Source organism: Chelonia mydas, chromosome 12, assembly GCF_015237465.2.
Source record: "Chelonia mydas isolate rCheMyd1 chromosome 12, rCheMyd1.pri.v2, whole genome shotgun sequence".
In the NCBI taxonomy this organism is placed as follows: domain Eukaryota; kingdom Metazoa; phylum Chordata; order Testudines; family Cheloniidae; genus Chelonia; species Chelonia mydas.
The window spans coordinates 19245380-19258700 of NC_051252.2; positions in this window are offsets into that span (position 1 = coordinate 19245380).

Consider the following 13321-nt stretch of genomic DNA (forward strand, 5'->3'; position numbering starts at 1 on the left):
TTTGAAAACTGTTCCTCTCCCACCAGCTTCGCCCTCCACAGTGTGCTGTAAGGATCTCATAGGTTGCTTCACCTACCACAATTCACACACATTCAAGTTACTGGGACTCAAGCCTCCAAGCTTGTGGGCCTTGCAGGAGTCAGCTGGTGGACAGGAGAAAGGAAATCATCTTACTTCTGTCCTAGCACAGTAGTTAGGTCCTTGCCTCCCAGCATCTCAGTTCAACATGCTCTGAAAAAATCCCGCCACTTTTATTCATATATCTAAACATGAGTTTATCGTAGCCAGCCTGCCAGCGTGGTTGACTTTTGAAGAGCTCAGGGTGACAGCACAGGTTCCAAAGCACAGTCTCTAGCGGCCTAAGGGAAACCAGAGCTTCTGTGCCGCAGCTATCTCCAGAGGTGGTGCTGCTTCTCTTGCTGACACTTTGATACTTGCTCCTGTTACTTCCAGGCCTGTTTCTCTTCCTGAGTTGACAATTCCATATCTCTCCCCATCCTCTGCTCTCTTGGAGCAAGAGTTAATGCATTTAAACGGTTGGGTTTTTTTCTACATAAAGTTCTGGTCCAATAAATGTCTTTATACATGAAGACACCTCAAGGGGCATACTGTGTTCCTGCCTGTGGTTTATCATCTTTTCATCTCAGAGCATTTTTGCCGACCTGGGGAGCAGTACAGCATCAAGAGTCCTGGGTTGTGTTTCCATTAAGCCACGCCTGGCCATGTCCCGGTGTACAACATCCCACCATGTAGTGAGAGGTGGACCATTCTGTAGGACTGACCTTGATTCTGTTTGCATTAATTTTGTTGGCATCCTATCATCTGTTTGTCTTCTGCAATGTCTCCACCATCATAATCTTCTCGACTGTAAGCAGTCCACATCCTGATTTCACATCCTACTCTCCTAAATTTTTTTAATTGTCTTAACATTGTTCCACTTTACACCTGCCATATTTTGAAAAACTCTTATCTTTACTGCCCCAGCCTTCTGATGTCTGTTTCACTTAATGCAGTTGCTTCCAGACCATAGCGTAATACTGTTACTACACTGGTTTGATAAATTTTCACTTTGTTACCAAGGGTAGTAATTATAGAGGTATAAGCTTATTTTCAGCACTGGGAAAAAATATCACGATGAAATTAATTGTCAACAGATTAAAGCCAGTTTTAGAGGAAGTAGTATAGGTGAGGAACAGTGCAGCTTCAGACCAGGCTGAAGTTGCATTGATCAGATATTCATGCACCAACAGTTGATGGGTGACAGAGGGAGGGGAAATGAGAATGGGAATTAAAGATATTTGCTGATTTCATTTACTTCACAAAAGCTTTTGATTTAGATCAGAGGGAAGCACTGTGGAAAGTAGAAAAGTCATATGGAGTTCCAGATAAGATAACTGCAATTATAAAAGCTATGTATGAAGACTCCTGCACTGATGTAAGAATTGGTGGAAAATTAAGCAACTAGTTGAAGTCAAAGTTGGTGTAAGACACAGGCATGGAATCAGTGTCACTTTCCATCACGTAGCTTAATATGAAACTAAAATTCTTCCTTTAGACACTAGCCCAGAGGTGGGCAAACTACGGCCCGTGGGCCACATCTGGCCCTCGGAACCGTCCTGCCCGGCCCCTGAGCTCCTGGCCAGGGAGGCTGTCACCCCTCCCCCACAGCCATGCCACCACACGGCGCAATGCTCTGGGCTGCAGGGCTGCAGAGCTCGGGCCTGACCCCGTGCTCTGTGCTGCATGGCGTGGTGCGGCTGCTTGTCCTAGTGCAGCCACGCTGCCAGCCACCGTTGCTCCAGGCAGTGCAGTAAGGGGGCAGGGATCGAGAGGGGGTTGGATAGAGGGCAGGGGAGTTCAGGGGGTGGTTAGGGGTGTGGATAGGGGTCGGGGCAGTCAGAGGGCGGGGAATGGGGTTTGAATGGGGGCAGGGGTCCTGGGGGGCAGTCAGGAAGGAAAGGAGGGGTTGGATGGGGCATGGGGGGTGGTCAGGGGACAGGGAGCAGGGGGCGTGAATGGGGCAGGGGTCCCGGGGAGGGCAATCAGGAAGGAGGGGGGGTTGAATGGGGTGGTGGGAGGCAGTTAGGGGCAGGGGGCAGTTAGGGGCAAGGGGTCTGGGGGCAGTGAGGGAGAAGGGGTGGTTGGATGGGTCAGGAGTTCTGAGGGGGGCAGTCAGGAAGGAGGGGGGGTTGGATGGGGCGACAAGTCTGGGGGTGGTCAGGGGACCGAGAGTGGGGGGGGGTGGATGGGGCAGGGTCCCCGGGGGGCTGTCAGGGAACAGGGGGGTTGGATGGGGGGTAGGACCTGGGCCCATGCCTGGCTGTTTGGGGAGGCACAGCCTCCCCTAACTGGCCCTCCATACAATTTCAGAAACCCGATGCGGCCCTCAGGCCAAAATGTTTGCCCGCCCCTGCACTAGTTCATTGCTCTCACTGAAATCAGTGAGACTTGAGTATGATTATCTGAGGGCAGAATTTTTCCTTGAGTCTGAGTTCTACAAGATGTGCAGCTGGAGCCTTGATGCGGCGTGCCTTGAAATGCATATTTCACTCAGAGATGTCTGAGATTAAATGAGAAATCCAGGAGGCGACACAAAGATCACATGAGCACTCTTGCTCTCAGTCCTCACAACAAAGTACATCTTGAAATGCCAGTGTGATACCGAACAGCACTCCATCCTTCCTATTTTAGCCTCTCCATGACTCCTCCATTTCATCTAACTAGCAGTCAAAGATTCAACTACATTCTCTATTCTGTCATTAGTAGTGTATAGGTTTGTATTATATATCTGTCTGTTAATGGCTGCCTTTGTCTTGTTAACAGCATTCATCTTAGATACTCTCATAGTTTTTATGCTTTCAGATTTTATGTAAAAAGCACTTTAAAGGTGCCCCTGAGATGGATAACTTTGTTTTTGGTCCACCTGTCAAGATATTTAGGAAATATGACTTCAGAAAGATGTTTGTTCATTTAAAAGATGTTCTTTAAAGGTTTTCCTGAAATAATCACTAGAGATCATTTGACAGTAAATGTATTCTATATTGTTAATCAGTAAGTCATTAACCTTAAGAAAATTAGAATATAAGACTTTTTAAGGGGAAATTAAAGCCTTTTCAAAGCATAAATGCTCACTCCCTTTTCAGTACTTGAATACCAGGCTTCTCTCCCCCCCACCCCCGGTTTCTAAGGTGATTCCTGTGTAATAACACATGGATTAAGTCATGCTTCATTATATCACTTCATATAATGGATTATAATGTAATGAGAGAAATATGATCTGATGTAAATGTCACAATGCAAAAGTTACCTGATCCATTCGTTCCTCTCCCTGCCCCACCAAAAACTAAAATTAAGCAATTAGCCACAAATGCATGTTTTTAGAATTACAGTGAAACACAATGACATCTCCAATTAGGCAGTCTCCTAACTAAGCGACTACTCTGACATATCTCCAGACATTCAGGACATTGCAGCTCCATCTATATTAAATTACTTCTGTTAAGCAACCAGTTTTTGATTCTCTCTTGAGTAGTCACTTAAGACAAATTTCACTGTTTACAGAAGCTACATGTGTATTCTAAAAACAGAGGATGAATCTTCAGTGGAGGCTATAGCTGTTAGATGGCCAATCCTGATTCTCTTTGGCTTCTTGGAAAAATCCCAGCCAGATTGTATAACCAGAACAATACTAAATGCTCATACTGGGCTGCTCAAAGTCATTTCCAAACGCAGCAAAGTTGTATTATCTGCACTTTTAAGACAAAGATTCAGTGACTGCTGAGGGTCACACAGAAAGTCAAGTCTCCTAAATTCAGTGTAGGGCTCTATTTATCGGACTGCTGTTTGCATTCATATTTAGGGTAGCTAGCAGATAGTTAACTGCAAAAATAAGTATATGTTTATTAAATAATGATAATAGCTATTAACAGATATTTCCAATCCAGTTTAGTTTCATTATAGTGTCTTTAAGACATACAATATTGCAAATTCCTTATGTCTCATCTTATCCTAACTAAATTTTCCTATTTATTCTCAAGCAAAAGAATGTTTGGTCTTTTATATTGCTTTTAAAGAATGTTATACCTTTCTCTGCATGACCTGCCAAAATACTTAGCACGCAGGACATTCTTTTAGGGAGGGATTTTCAAAAGCTCCCAGAATCACACTCTCTTCTTCTTCTGAAGTCAATGAGAGTTCTGCCATTGATTTCAGTGTGAGCAGAATAAGGCCAACACTGAGAGCTTTGGAAAATCCACTCTGAACTTTTTGTTTCAGATAATTGTCATATAAATCTAAAATACTTTTTGTATAAGACCTTCAACTAAATATTTGAGTGCCTTGATTATTTTCTCTTCTCCAGTTTCATAATTACTCAAATGCCAATCAATCATTTATTATCATGTTCAGCCTAATTGTCTGAGCTTGATTTTTCAATTGCTGATCCTCTGTTTTTTACATAAATTGTTTCAAATTGATGGCCACAAAATAGACTCCTTACAAGCAATTTCAGTTATTGCCATATACTCTATTCAGTGTGTATGTGTTGTGTATTGCGAGGGTTTAGTAGTGGGAGTAAGGTACAAAGAACTCATCTGAGGATACATTTTCCAAGCTCTGTATGTCACGTCAGGGGTCACTTTCATCTCTAATTACTTTTTGCAAGAGTTTAGCCTTTTATACATGATGATGAAAGATGAAGGGAAGGGATTTAGGTCTCACTGGTCAATTCTGTGTTAAAATATTCTTGGAAAATGGCAACAGGAAGAAATTGGCCACTAGAATTACTAGCACAGTGCAAACAAACAGCCATGCCAGCTCAGTTGAACAACAGTAACTGCATATTTTGCCATTTCTTATATCTTTGGCGTTGGAGGTGGTGCAACTGGCCCTCTGAAAGGACCTACCCTGATTCTATGTACTCTTAAATCAATGGGAAATTTTCTACTGACTTGAATGGTGCAGGATCAGGACTTAAAAGTGCAACAGCATAAGTTAAGCAAATGCAACATAAACCACAGCAATACACATCAACAGGCTGTGTAGTAATGGCTTGTGCGTCTCATGTGTTCAGTCCCATTGCTTAAATTGCCCAAGAAGTGCACCAGTGAATTAATGAACACCCTCACATTGCTTACTGATAAAAGTATAATTCATTAATTCTATATTTAATTAAAAAATTAAATGTCAGTCGATTTCAACCACATACCATTACACTATGAAAAATACTTCATAGTAAAAGGATATGGTAAAATAGTCCCTACTGTTTTGACTATAATTGTTCTATCTAACTGTAACAGTATTAGAAGTCATTGGATGGCACTATGACAGTGTTACAAATTTTGTTTTAATGTATGGATAGTTAGATCATAAAGAAATGGTATGTTGTGGTGCAATTTTAGAAGTTGTACTTCTCATTAAACAGTCAGTTTATGGTTTAAGTCTGTTTTAGGACTAAATTGTGTATCTTTATTCACAGTGAGTAGTACCCTACTCCTTGAGTAGTCCCACTGAGTTTAAGGGAAAAACTCAGAGTGAGATACTACTTAGCATGGGTAAGAGTCTTCCAACCTGGCACTGAATGAATAATGTCCTGGTATCTTTAAACAACTTCGCCCTGCATCCCTCCACCAGTGATCTGGGCTGCTTTTTTAGTTGCAATTTGTCAGCTATCACTTTCTACTGTAAAAACTAAATTGAAAGCTTGATTATCCTGTTTGTATCCTTGAATAAGAATTGCTTGCATGAGTCTTTTATATTGCTTTTTAAAAACGTTATACCTTTCTCTGCACCACACAAATATCAGTGATCTGAGCTCACTGCTTTTGTCATTATAATATCTGTGAATCACTTTGTTGTTGTTGTCTGATGAACTCTAATGATAAACATCTTAGGCTGTAAATATATCTGAGAAACATATTATGAACAAGTATGAACTTGTATGTAATTTATAAACTTATATAGTTGAAGTACTTCAGGCACAGTCATGGGCCATAGTGTTTACAGGACTTATGACTTAATTGGCCATATTTTCAAAGAGCCTCTTTAATTAATATCAGTGAGAAGTTGCATTGGCAAATGTGAGAACCCAGATTGGGTAAATGACCTTTCTAACTGCCCGATTGTGCATGCAATGGTTCGATTTGTATATGCAAATTATAGGGATTTGTGCATTTCTAAATATTGCAGATGCAATTAAGGTCTTGATCCCAAGGGTAGATGAGCACCAACTCCTCCCACTGAAGTCAATGGAAATTGCAGCCGCTTGGCATCTCTAAGGACAAGGAGCTTAAGAAGGTCATTTGAAAATTTAGTCCCAGTGCTAATCTTGGGATCTTCTACTACATTCTGAAAAATACTCAACGCTGCAGTTTTTTTAAAATTTTACATTCACTTGCCATTTAATGGACAGTGAAATGTAAAAACAAACAGCCCTCTCATGTTATGCTTCTTGCCATTCTGAACTTACCCTGAAAAAATAGCAGAGACCTCAAACCACCACTGTTATTGCCATTTTGTTGCTTGATTGCTGAAAGAGATTTACAAGAGAGAGATTATTTGTTTTTCTCTCATATTTCTCAGTACATCTTACGTGCCCCTTTCTTTTGGCCACGTCTGATAGCTCCTTGCTTTTTTCCAATAATTCTCTCTATTTTTTAAATGTCTTTTGCATTCTCCCTCCTTCCATTTCATTTCTTAGGACAGACTCTTGAAGAAACCTTGTAATTTATAATGATATATTTTCTATTTCCCTAGAGTTTGAATGTCTTTTGGATGTACAGAGATCAATAATTTGCACTTAGACATGTATTGCAGATACTTTACTCACCGTGACTACCATTATATTACTCATGTACCTGGGATGAGTTGGGCAGCAAATAGCATCTTTAACCTATTAGTGGATAGGCATTTGGTTCATTCCTACTTTCCCCCATTGAAGATAGCAGTTACTTGAGAAACACAGAGACTTAAAACAATTGTAATAAACGTAAACCTAATCCTAATCATAGAGACCTTAATCCAGTTCACTGATCCCACCTGTGCCTGCAGGTTACATTCCTATAGCCCTTTATATAGTCTTTGTATGCCTACCGTTAATTAGCATGTCCCATATCTCTCAATATCAATACATTTCACCATCCCTTCCCTATACTTCGTTGGTTTGTCCCATTTCCAGTCCCTGACAGGTCTTTTTCAGCAGTTTCCAAAATTAATGGCCAGGAAGGCTATAATCCTTCCACTTTGTATTCATGGTACAGCTTTAATGAAAATTTTTGGTAATGCTGCAAAATAGCTGAATGACTCTGCTACTTCAAATGATTGTTTATTGGAAATAATTGTGCAATGATTTAGGCCATTGGTATGTAGCTACTGTAAAACAAGTTACATAAACTGCTATGATAGCAAAGCCTGTGAAATTAATATTAATGCACTATAATTTGATAGACTTAATATTTTTCTTCCCTTTACCAGTTTTGAAGGAATGTTGGGTACAGCAAAACAGATAATCACAATAGAAAATCTTATACAATGCTGATGACCTCTGATGGGAATTTGTAATGACATCAGTGGGAGTTCTCCTGCAGATTAAGGGCTGTATAAAGTATGGCCCTCAATGACAGACTAGGTAGAGAATTACAACTGCTGTTGTTCTGTACCAGATAATAGCATAATAACATAAATACCTGTAAAATCTTGCTTTAAGTTGGCTTTCTTTTAAAGGGTAATTTTGAAACAAGCTATCCAATTTGGTCTCATGGAGTGGGGTCATATGACATTATACTATTTACTATATTTCATTGTGGTTTATCATCCAGAGAGATAATTCTGGCATTGTAGTGATAGTATATATCACTTCATCTGTTGAAAGAGTAAACTAATAATCTAGAAAGCAGGGCCCCAAGCCAGCCAGCTGAGGAATGATAGGCAGACTAGCCAAGAATATTACAGAAGAATTTATCTCAAAGTATTGAATACACAGTACGATGTAATAGATGCTAGATACTTAATGCATGAAGTTACTCTCTTTCATAACACACACACAGAATGGCACATCAGGTTCTCAGACAGTATGAGGAGCATGTGTGTCTGTGTATGCCTAGATGAACTTAATAATATAGTAGTGAGATATGAAAAATGTTGTTTCCTTGTGAATTTTGGAATTACCATCTCCTCCCCCCTGGCCACAGTCACTGAAGGTCCTAAGTAAAGGAAATCTACCATGTTTTTTCTACTCAAGATGCACAGCCTGTGTAAGGGGGGAATCACACCCTCCCCCTTGTGCTGTGGAGCCCTGGGATGTCTCTTCCTGCAGCAGAATGAGTGAGTTTGTGGGGTTGAGTTGTGGGGAAGGGGTGGTAAGTAGCCACTGGATCCCGCACTCTGCATATCCAGAGGCTTTTAACTGCCTTCATAAAGATGCATAGGGAACAATCTGCTACTAGGGTCCATGACTACAACCCTCCTACACATCACATGACCCAGTGGATTACAATAGGGAGAATTCCTTCCTCCTCAACCTAACTTACTTACCTGCAAAAAAGTCTTGTGGTATATTAGTGCAAATTTCCTAGGTTTTCTGCAGACACGAGTATTTCACTGCAGGTCAGTATTTCTCAGCTGAATATATTTGTATGGCTACTATATATTTTTCTATACTGAATTCCTATTAATGAATAAGGGTACAGCAAAATGATCAGTGAGGGTCACTGATTTGCTAAGAAAATCTTAGCAGTTTTAATTAGACTAGTTCTTCCCCACACATACCTTGGAATGCATGAAGTTTATACATTGTAAAAGGAATTTCAAGAATCTCTTTTATTCTCTTTAAACAAATATGTTGCCATGAATTATTTTAAATTTCTTATACTACTTTGAAAACAATCTTGCTGCACAGAGGTTTAACAATACTATTCCTATTGAAATAAATTGCTGATATTTCATAATAATGAAACATGCATTAGTACATATTAGTCTTTTTCATGTAGTTTAAATGTCAACCAGTCTTTAAATAAAAATAAAAATTGGTACTCTCCCTTATCAACATGAATAGGCACACTATTTTTATTCACCTAATTAACTACAAAAATTCAGATTGTAAACTGCTTAGATGGTTTTAAATTTCACCAGGCTAATGTAATGAGATGCCCTGAGTTGGTCATCAGTAGTGATGATTAAACATGGCACTTCTAGATCTAAAAGCATGAGCTTTTACTGCTTGAGCTAAAAGACAACCCCCTGTGTTAGCTCAAAGGTTGCAGCAGCCTCAAGAAGCGCTATTTAAATAACCCTAGTTAGTGGCCTAGTCACTTGAGGAGGACAACAAACCAGAGGCGCTGTCTTTCTGAATTCCCGGGGGTGTGTGCTCAACTCCTGCTCTGCCCCAGGCTCCACCCCCACTCCACTTGATCAGCTGAATCCCCACCGCATCGCTTCCCACCCCTGCTTTGCCTCATCCCTCCCTTGCTCTCCAAAAGTTATAAAATCATTTCCCTTAGAATGTCAATTCAAAGCTTCCCTCACAAACAAGGATTTAAAATATGGGTGTTTGCAATCTAATAAATATCCCCTCTAATTAAATTCTCCTCTTTCAGAACATTCCCATGTGATCTAGGAGTATCATTTTTGATTATTTTCACAGGTATGAGTTCTCTGACCTTGGTAGGCAGATAAATAAAGTTTAAAGTCATTGTGTTATTTTCCTGGCAGTTACTGGCTGCAATGTATCTGCAACTCCCTCATGCAAGTTTGAGCTTTGCTATGCTTCTCATTGGCAAAGCCTCCTCCTTCCTACAATGAGGTGCTCCTGAAATCCTGTTCCATTACAAATGCTTTTACATGCTTCCCACAGTGCATTTCCATTCTCTTTCTTCCTGTGGATCAATGACTTTTCTACTTCCTGGGACTGACTGGTCAATTTCCCCGTAACCCCAGTATTTTCTCAGGTATGGAGGTCGCTGTCTCACAGTTCCATCTACCTGGAGTCAAGTTGGATCGTCCCTTTCAATACTAGTGGGACCATTTAGGAGGTTTGATGGCACCCAGTTTTCACTGCCTACTATCTCCTATACATAATTTTACCCTAATTTCTTAAGCAGAAGAAATTTAAAGCAACGCACTTTTCAAATGACTGGTTTTTAATGGCTTTCTTTAGGAAAGATTTCTTGCTTTGGCTTTAATTTTTTTCCTGGGGCTCTTATATGGTATTTATGTAATGTGAGGTTAAAAAAGTTAATTTGTCCTCACTTTTATCCCTAGTTTCTTTAATAATATCATTAAAATCAAGAATATTACAACAACTCCAAGACAGCTTTCTTTCTTGTCGACAGTCTTGACTAAAGCAGATCAAATGTTGTTCATGCTCAGGGCTGCTTTGTAGCAGCACACATTTGCTTTGACTCATGTGCTTAGTGGAATATGAATATTTAAGAAAATTAGCACTTCGTGAATCAAACATCTTTGGAAGCTACACGTTCATTTTTTCTCCCCTTGTTAAGTTTTCATTGCTGCTATTTTTATTTTATTTAGTGGGGAAAAAATCTCTGTTCTTATACTTACAGAGGAAATTTTATTTGGTATGAATGGCAGCACTCAGAATTTTAAATGTATTAAACCACTTCATTTATTGGTTGAAATGGGCAAACAACAAAAAAAGAAGCATGGGGATGAAAGTGGTGAAACCACTGCAAGTTTCCCTTGAAGTTATTCCTTATAAATTACTATGTTCATCATTATAGATATTTCTGTAAAATGGGCAATGAGTTTCTATATGAAACTTGAATGAATACTGAATGAATGAATCTCTTCATTACAGAAAAAGACTCAGCTGATTCCATGGCAGAACTTACCCTGCCAACCTGGGTCCAAGGCAGCATCTCTACAGTTCCATATTCATGCAGGAGGAGGGGAGGGAAATAGGGCAGGCTCAGGTTAGAGTGGGCAGGCTGGAGACAAGGTTGTGGGATTCACTGCATTTCCTCTCCAGCCTCAAAGACGTTCCTTTGAAAAGTCATTCACCTGAGAGTTCCCTGTGGGCAGCTTCAGCCAGCAGGTCCCAAGATTGTAGCCCCTGAGGGAGGTGCCATGGACCAGAGTTAGTGCAGAGACACAGAGCTTCCTTACATATGGCCCAGCCTCCTCACAGATCTCTGGGACCCACCAAGTCTATGGTAGGCCCCACATCTTATATTATCAGGAAGGTGGGCAAACTTCATCCCCCTGAAGGAACTCTTGCAAGACAATCTTTATGAAGTTTCCTTCTCAGATGGCTTCCCTTCTATTGGTTTTTCCAGAATCCATTTAGGGACTTAGCTTTCCACTTATGTAAATTTCTCTACAGTTTCACTTAGATCAGTGGTTCCCAAACTTGTTCCGCCGCTTGTGCAGGGAAAGCCCCTGCTGGGCTGGGCCAGTTTGTTTACCTGCCACGTCCGCAGGTTTGGCCGATCGCGGCTCCCACTGGCCGCGGTTCACTGCTCCAGGCCAACGGGAGCAATAGAAGGGGAAAGTAAATTGAATGTCAGTGTTTCTCAAAGCTAAAGTAAGTTTTCAGGGGATTAGTCTTCGCAATTAGGGAGACAAAAGAAGTGTTCGTAAAAAGAAAAGGAGTACCTGTGGCACTTTAGAGACTAACAAATTTATTAGAGCATAAGCTTTCGTGAGCTACAGCTCACTTCATCGGATGAAGTTTCTCCATCTTAATCTTTTAGATAGGGAGAGATACTGACTAATGAGAGAAAGAGAAAAGACAAGTTTTGATCTGCCACTACATTGAATATATGCTCAGACCTACTGGACAGTGTCATCTGCAGGAAGATGGTTGCTGCTTCCCACACCCTCAGGTTAGGCCCAGTGGAAGTCAGAGCAGTAGAGTAGGCAGTAACTTTTGCCTCTGCCTTCAAGTCCTCCAGTGGAGGATCAAATGTAGTGAAGCTCTGACATTCTTTCTCCCTAACCCCCACTCCTCTATGCCCCGAGTAGGGAAGTGTCTTGGCATAGGAGGTGGCAAATCCACTTCCACCAGCGGCTAGTTCTCCTGTACAGAAGGAATTCTCCACAGGCCATTTTAAGGCTGCTTCATGGCACTTACATATATGAAATAAATAGTAGCCGTAGTGATCCTGAGAACCAGAGCCACGGCACTTTCAGAGCATTAAAAAGTAAGGGAAACACATGGTCCTGTGTACCACATCTTCACCGTGCCCTCTACCTCTGCTACTCCTACTGTCATGAATACATATTTTGAAACTGTGTAAAATCCTAAACTAAAAAAAAATGGGACTTTTACTTACCCCATATGTAACAATTACAACACTAATCCAAACAGCTGCAAATACTGGTCACTCTTACCTTCAGTTCTAGATAGATGCTATAGATTTTCTACAAATATACAACAAATGCCCAAAGAAAACAAAAATCCTTATAAACTAAAATCAAGCTATTTGTCTTACAGGCTGGGGAAGAAGAAAGAGGAGAAGATTATGTTTTGTAAATACTTGGAAAGCACTGACACTGCTATGATAAGGGTCATATAGATAGGATTCGCATTGAATTATACAAACGTATTATGTACAGATGTTTCTCAAAGTGCAAAGCAGTTTTACTGCTTAACATTATCTTTGTGCTTGTCTTGTTGCATGAAAGACTTCTGTCGCTGCTAAACTATGCAGTGTAGTGTGTACAATTTAGTGCAATTGCTTTTTTTATTGGTAGCAATTGCAGTTGATTGATTTGTAGCATAAGCTGCTTAAAGGGGACTTAGAAGGATTTGAGTGGAGAGTGGGTGGTCATTGGCACTCAAAGAGTGGAAGACTGCTTAGCTTTTCTTCAGTTCTAAGTTTTCCAGTGACATGGAGGCTATAGATAGGGAGTGGGGGAGAAAGGTAGCAGGAGAACACTGGGGATTAATATTAATCAAGGAGAAAGGGAGCCTGAGGAACTGCAGGGGCGTGGTGGGGGGGGGGGGGACCAGGGAGCTGAATGGAAGCCAGAAATGTCTGGATAAATCTTATTTCCTGTAGCTCTGCTGCTGTTGTCACTGAAATCAATGACAAAATTTCCATTGATTTTTAGCTCAGCAGGATATGGTTCCTTATGATTTTATATACTGACATTTTCCAGGACAATCTACACCTGATTTAAATGAGCCCACTGTGCACTGGATACTTTCAGTAGCATGTAATGAAACTTCACCTGTCTGCTTTAGTGTGCGGGAGTGACTCAGCTACTTTGAGCAGTAACATAGCAAGCCACATTGATGCAGCAGGACCATAAAGTGTTTTTTTCTAAATTTTGTAAAGTTTCTCAGTTTTATTTCTTAAACTCT